The sequence below is a fragment of the Hevea brasiliensis genome, chromosome 3 (assembly GCF_030052815.1).
Source record: "Hevea brasiliensis isolate MT/VB/25A 57/8 chromosome 3, ASM3005281v1, whole genome shotgun sequence".
NCBI lineage: Eukaryota > Viridiplantae > Streptophyta > Magnoliopsida > Malpighiales > Euphorbiaceae > Hevea > Hevea brasiliensis.
In genome coordinates this window covers 5,723,964-5,732,056 of record NC_079495.1, presented here as the reverse complement: position 1 = coordinate 5,732,056, position 8,093 = coordinate 5,723,964, and positions in this window count along the sequence as shown.

The window sequence follows — 8,093 nt, the reverse complement described above, 5'->3', positions numbered from 1 at the left end:
TTCTTGTAAATTCGCCTTGGTATGCCAAGGATTACTATGTAATATTGGATTGCAAGAAGTTCAAGGAGGTCAAGAGCATTGGTGGGACCAGTGGAAGGAATTCAAGATCAAGTGTTGATTATGTACTCTTTCAGCAACTCTTGTAAAATGAATGAATGAAATGCACCTAGGAATGTCCTGATTCAATTCTTGGTGGCTCAGAATTGAATACCTTAGAAAGTCCATGATCATACCATATTTATTGCTTATCCATGAATGCATGAGATGTATGAGAATGTATGCTATTATATGATATATGCATGCTAATTGGATAATGGGCAAAGTGAGACCTTAATAGTAATTAGAATGACCATAAAATCTTCCAAACAAATGATTAAGTTGGAAATGCTATAATTAAAGTAATTATAACATAGGCCCTCCATTGGGGCAATTATTTTAAGAAATTTTAAATAGTTGCATAAGATGCAATTAATTTAAGAGATTTTCTTAAGAATAATTGTTAAGCATGAGATGTTATAAATATGTAAATGGTTTGGTGGCCAATATTGGATGTACCTGAGGACATTAAAATTATTTACATAATTACTGGCTCAATGGGATCAACTTAACTAATGCAAGATAAGTCAATAATGGATGTACCTGAGATTTTGAGCATTAGGGGCTAGGTAAAGGATTGAACCTCACATGAGATGTGATGGGCAAGGAGTTGCTCACTTATAGTTTATTGTAATTCCAATAATGGATGTACCTAAGGATGATCAATAGAATTATAAGAATTCAATTACCCACTAGAAATCCATCCAACTAGGATTTCCGTTTTCTACTTTGAAAGTGTAGGATTCGCTAAGTTAGTGGGAGAACCAATTTGATTAAAATACCATAATCATTTTGGTTAATTACATGATACATTTACTAATTAATCTGGTTATTTTCTGCAGTTAATTTTCTGATAAAAATGAGCATAGAACAACCACCACCATCCAATATCCTTGCAAGCATACTTGATCGCAATAGGTTGACAGGACCTAATCTGTCTGATTGGCTAAGAAATTTGAAACTTGTCTTGAACCTTGAACATATAGGATATGTTCTAGATTCAATTGTTCCTAGTCCTTTACCTCCAGAGGCCACACAAGAGGAACATGAAACTTTGGATAAGTGGAAGGAGCATGATATGAGAGCTAAGTGTTACATGCTTGCTTCCATGAGCAATGAGTTACAAAAGCAGCATGAGAACATGTTGAGTGCGAGTGAGATCCTCCTTCACCTACAAGAGTTGTATGGTGAGCACAGCAGGAATGCTAGGTATGAGATATCTAGACAGCTATTCCGTATGAGGATGTCTGAGGGACAGAATGTTGGGGATCATGTCCACAAGATGATTCGGCTGATTGAGCAGTTGGAACATCTTGACTTCAACATGGATTTCCAACTACAGACGGATTTGATCATTCAGTCCCTTCCTGAGTCTTTTGGGAATTTTGTGACAAATTTCCATATGACTCAATAGGAATGCACCTTAGCTGGTTTACTCAACATGCTGGTTATTGCCCAAAAGAATATGCCGGGCAATAAAGGAAAAGAGGTAGCTTTGATTGCATCTTCTTCTGCTGGAAAGTCCAACAAGAAGAAGGGCAATAAGAAAAAGAAACCTCAGATTCCTGGTCCTTCCAAGAAAATAGCTAAATAGAAAAGGAAGACTAAAGCTGATGTAGGCAAAGGAAAGTGTTTCCACTGTCAAAAGGATGGGCACTGGAAAAGGAACTGCCCAGAGTATCTTACTTCTCTGAAGGACAAGAAGGATACACCTTCGGAAGGTATGTTCATATCTTGTTATTTAGATTTTGATGATACTCATAGTTCATCTACAGCTTGGGTTTTAGATACTGGTGCCAGTTTTCACATTTCTAATGATATGCAAGAACTAGCAAATAGTAGCAGCTTGCGTTCTCAAGATGTTAGAGTCCGGATTGGCAATGGCTCAACTGTTGAAGCTTTAGCCATAGGATCTAAATCTTTTTACATGTTTGGACATGTTTTGTGTTTGGATAATATTTTATATGTACCTGATGCTTTTAAGAACATCATTTCTATATCTAGTTTGACTAGAAATGGCTATGAATTTCAGTTCACAGATGATGTTTGCAATATTTATTTTGGAAATAAATATGTTGGTTCGAGTTATATGAATGATGGTCTTTATTATTTGGATAATAATGACAAACACAAAATGAATGCAAGTGATCTAAAAGAATGCAATGCCATGGTGAAAACCAACTCAAATTCAAAATATATTTGGCACTTAAGGTTATGTCATGTTGCAGAAGATAGGATTGCAAAATTGGAGAAAATGGGGATTTTATCTTCATTGGGCTCTGAGCCTACTCCTACTTGTGAATCTTGCCTTCAGGGCAAAATGACTAGATCACCCTTTGTTGGACAAGGGCAAAGAGCTGAAAATATTTTGGAGCTAATACATAGTGATGTATGTGGTCCATTTAAAGAAATGGCTAGAGGGGGCTTTCATTATTTTATTACCTTTACTGATGATAAATCAAGATTTTGGTATTTGTATTTGATGAAATACAAACATGAATCCTTTGAAAAGTTCAAAGAATTTAAATCTGAAGTAGAAAATCAAACAGGAAAGAGTATTAAAGCTCTTCGATCAGATCGTGGAGGTGAATATTTGAGTACTGAATTTGATGAATACTTGAGAAAGCATGGCATTGTTTCCCAGCTGACTCCTCCAGGAACACCACAGTTGAATGGTGTATCTGAAAGGAGAAAGCGTACCCTATTGGATATGGTACGTAGTATGATGAGCTATACTGATATGCCAATATTCTTTTGGGGATTTGCATTAGAATCAGCTTTGTATATTCTGAATAGGATTCCATCAAAAACAATTTCTTCCACACCTTATGAGATATGGCATGGAAGAAAACCAAATCTTAAGCATGTTAAGATTTGGGGTTGTCCAGCTTATATCAAAAAGCTGAACACTGATAAATTGGAGACCAGATCAGAAAAAGGTCGATTTGTTGGATATCCAAAAGATAGTTTTGGATATTATTTTTATTTGCCTACTTCACAAAAGGTTGTGATAAATAGAGATGCCACATTTCTTGAACAATAGTTTGTTCAAGAAGGAGGCAAAGGAAGGCAAATAGAGTTAGAATTGGAGAATTCTGACCAACCAATGCATCGATGGATATAGATCCATCTAGTCAACCTATACCCGTTGATGAAACATCTACAGCTGTTCCTCGTAGAACAACCAGGGTATCTCACCCACCAGTGAGATATGGTTTTCTTCATGAAGAAGAATAAGAGTTGTCTACTCATGAAGAAGTAGATCATGGAGATGATCCACTTACTTATGAAGAAGCTATATCAGATATAGACTCTTCAAAATGGATTGATGCTATGAAATCCGAGATTGATTCCATGTATAAGAATCAAGTTTGGGATCTTGTTGACCCACCTGAAGGTATTGTACCTATAGGGAACAAATGGATTTTCAAGAAGAAAATTGGTTCTGATGGAAAGGTAGAGACCTATAAGGCAAGGCTAGTAGCGAAAGGGTTTCGCCAAAGGCAAGGAATCGACTATGAGGAGACTTTCTCGCCTGTTGCCATGCTTAAATCAATTAGGATTTTATTAGCAATAGCTGCATACTATGATTATGAGATTTGGCAGATGGATGTCAAAACAACTTTTCTCAATGGATACATTGAAGAAAACATTTTCATGGAACAACCTAAGGGTTTTGAATCCCAAGATGGTTCCAAGGTATGCAAGCTAAAGCGATCCATTTATGGGTTGAAACAAGCTTCGAGGAGTTGGAACATCCGTTTTGATGAAGCCATTAAATCCTTTGGTTTTATCAAAAATAAGGATGAGCCATGTGTATATAAGAAGGTTAGTGACAGTGCTATCACTTTCCTTGTCTTATATGTGGATGACATACTGTTGATAGGTAATGACACAGGTATGTTGACAACTATAAAGGTATGATTGTCAAATACATTCTCCATGAAAGACTTAGGGGAGGCAACCTATATTCTTGGGATTCGCATCTATAGAGATAGAGCGAAAAGAATAATTGGTTTATCCCAAAGTCTATACTTGAAAAAGGTGTTAAAGAGGTTTAACATGCTTGATTCCAAGAGAGGATTGTTACCAGTGAGACATGGTATCCACCTTTCTAAAGAGATGTCTCCAAAGACACCTGAAGAAAGAGATAAGATGGCCAGGATTCCATATGCTTCAGCTATTGGAAGTTTAATGTATGCAATGTTGTGTACTAGGCCGGATATCGCATATCTCGTTAGTTTGACTAGCGGTATCAATCAAATCCGTGTTTGGAACACTAGATAGTCATCAAGAATATCCTTAAGTACTTGAGAAGAACTAAGGATTTATTCTTGATTTATGGAGGTGGAGACTTGCAATTGGATGGTTATACGATTACGAATTCCAATCGATATCGATGATAGAAAGTCTACCTCTGGATATGTGTTCATTTGTAATGGAGGTGCGATCGGTTGGAAGAGTTCCAAACAGAGCACGATCGCAGATTCCACTACAGAGGTCGAGTATATTCTCGCATCGATGTCGCAAAGGAAGTCGCTTGGATAAAGAAGTTCGTGATGTAACTTACAAGAGTTCCTTCCATTGAGTCGCTAGTTCCACTACAATCGTGACAACAATGGAGCGATCATCTGAGCTAAGGAACCAAGGTCTCACCGTAAATCCAAACACATAAAAAGGCGCTACCACATTATCGTAAAAATAGTTGGCGAGGCGATGTAGCCATGCGTAAAATAGCATCGATTGAAAATCCAGTGATCCATTCACTAAGCCTATGTCACGCACTCGTTAGACCGACATCTTGAGAAGATAGGTCTAAGATATTGTAATGAATGGCTCTAGTGCTAGTGGGAGATTGTTAGTAGTATGCCCTAGAGTATATCATTTAGTATGTATCTTGTACATATTTTTACTAATAAAAGGCATTTCCACTTTTTCGTTTACATAATATATTTATGTGTAATAGAAAAGGTCCATTGATATTTTGTTAGAAATATTATTCTTAAGTTGTTAAGAATATGAGTGACAATATTTCTAGCACAAAGTATCATAAATAGGTTCACAATCGAGGATACTTCATAATAAGGACATGACTTATCCAGAAAGATTGTATTCATATTTGTTCCCAAGTTATTTATATGAGATATAAATAAGATGGAATGGTGAGTCTCATGCCATATAACAAACATGATAGGCACTTATAAATGATAAGTAGGCCGAACCAGTGACACTTATGACAAGCACATGGAGTTTACTCTTATCAATGTATTGACATAAATAATATCAGTGCATATAATCTTTAGACCTGAGATAGCACAGTTATCTTGTATATAGGTAGTTTGAGTTTGATACTGCTTTCATACTTGTACTGTGTATGGGTATATGGGCATCTGTTAGCTCCTACTAGTTATATATGGAGGTAAGTGTTGATCAAGATGGAATCTGTTCCTCTAAGTAAATAGAGATAAAATCCTATGTTCATTTAATTGTTCTTGATGTTTCAAGTTCCTGGCCAGGACAGATAGATTTATTTAGAAAAGAGTTTCTGATGAGAAAATCTTTTTAATCAAGAACTGGAATTAAAAGAGAACATAATATTCATAGCAAATGGAGTTTGACATAAACCATGACTCCAGCTTGAGTTGGGATTTTGTAACAGAGAAATTCTAGTGCATGGTAACATATGATTATAGGTTCATTTAAGGTAAACCTTATTACTAATTGGGTGGCCATGGCATGCTATGCTAGGTGTTAACCATGGTCTATGAGGTGCATAAAATGATTTAGAGAAATCATTTATGGTAAGAAAGAGTTATGATGATATTAAGAGTTGATATCATGTCTCATTGCCAATTAGTGATGAGCCTAGTAAGTCACACACATACACAAGTTATCACCTATTTAAATATGATTTAATTAATTAATTAAATAGTTTAATTGATTAATTAAATAAGTTTGGTTTGCAATTAAATTGCAAAGTCTCTAGCATGACTTAAAACCAAATCTAGATTATTAGATGTATAATATAAGTTAAATTTATATTTAAAGTGTTTAAATATGGATTTAATTAATGAGAAATTAATTAATAGAGATTAATTAATTAATTTATATTTGATATAAATTAGAAGAAGAAGAAAAAATAATTATTTTGGGTTAAGAACTCAAAATTAAGACTCAGGGGCATTTTGGTCATTTCACAGTGTGACACGTGGCACCATGAGATGGTGATACATGGGATTACACATAAGCTTGCCAAATGTTTTTTAATCATGTAAGATGATTAAATTCAAGATTAAATATAGGTTTGACACTTGGCACAATGTGATTGGGTCACTTAAACCTAGAGCTAATCAAAGGGTGACATGTGGCAAGGGTTTAATGTGTCAACCTAGCTATTTAAGTGTTGTTATGAAAAGAAAACAACCAGCAGCCACTCCTCTCCTTTGTCACGCCATTTTGAGGCTCTTCATCTATTCTTCTTCATCTCTCATCAATTCAAAGAGATTAGCCATCAATCTCTTGAATTAAGAACGCTAGAAATTGTTTCTAGTGTCCTGTTTACATCTCTAATATCTTAAAAGGCAGAATTTGAATTTCTAATTAATAGAAAAAGCTTTAGAAGCTGTTCAAGGGCTGCTATAGGTGTTCTTGGTGTGGACAAGCTAGAGGGACAACATCTGGTGTCCTGAAGACGAATTTCAAAGGCGCAGACACGCTGCAGTGCATCAAGAGGTTAGTGTAATCGTTCTTGATTTAATCTAGGGTTCTAAAATTAATCTGATTAATTTTAAAATCTGAAATGGCAAATACAGATCCAAAAACATATTAAAAGAGTTTTAATATGTTGTTTATCATTGAAATCAAATAGATAAAAATAAATCTTGCATGATGCATGTGACCCTAGGTGAAAATTTTTAAATTCAATGGTATAAACTTGTGTTTTTCACGCTTCCGTTCCTTCAAACAGTCCTTAAGCTTTTGGAAGCTTTTCTCATACTTATCTGACCAGAAAAACATGACATCCTTTTGAGTCAACTGTGTTAGAAGAGCTACTATCTTGGAGAAGATCTGTACAAAGCACCTGTAATAACCTGCTAAGCCTAGAAAACTTTGCACCTCGGTAACTGTAGTAGGCCTAAGCCAATTAGTTACTACTTTAATTTTCTTAGGATCCATTTGAATGCCTTCACTAGAGACCACATGTCACAATAATGAAATACTTTCCAGCCAGAACTCACACTTTGAAAACTTAGCATATAGCTGATGCTTTCTCAAGGTCTGTAACACCATCCTTAAATGTCAAGCATGTTCTTCCTCAATCCTAGAATATACTAAAATATCATTTATGAAAACAATGACAAAGTAATCCAGGAATGGCCTAAACACCCTGTTCATTAAATCCATAAATGCCGCTAATGCATTAGTGAGTCTAAACGGCATCATCAAGAAATCATAATGACCATACTTAGTCCTGAATGCTATTTTTGGGACATTCTCACTCTTTATTCTCAGCTAATGATAGTCCGATCGTAGGTCTATCTTAGAGAAGTATCTTGCTCCTTGCAACTGGTCAAATAAGTCATCAATTCGAGGGTACGGATACTTATTCTTAACTGTTACCTTGTTCAGCTTGTCTGTAGTTAATGCACAACCTCAATGACCCATCCTTCTTCCTTACAAACAAAATAGAGGCACCCCAAGGTAATGTGCTTGGCCGGATAAAACCCTTGTCCAAAAGTTCTTGCAGTTATTTTTTCAATTCTTTTAACTCTGCTGGCGCCATCCTGTAGGGTGGTACAGAAATGGGGTTTGTACCAGACATAGTATCTATACAGAATTCAATCTCCCTATCAAGTGGCATCCCAGGAAGCTCCTCAGGAAAAAAGTCCATAAATTCCCTAACAATAGGTACATTTTCCACACAAGTACCTTCAACAGATGTGTCCCTCATTAGTGCCACATAACCTTGATAGCAACGCCTTAATATCTTTTTAGCA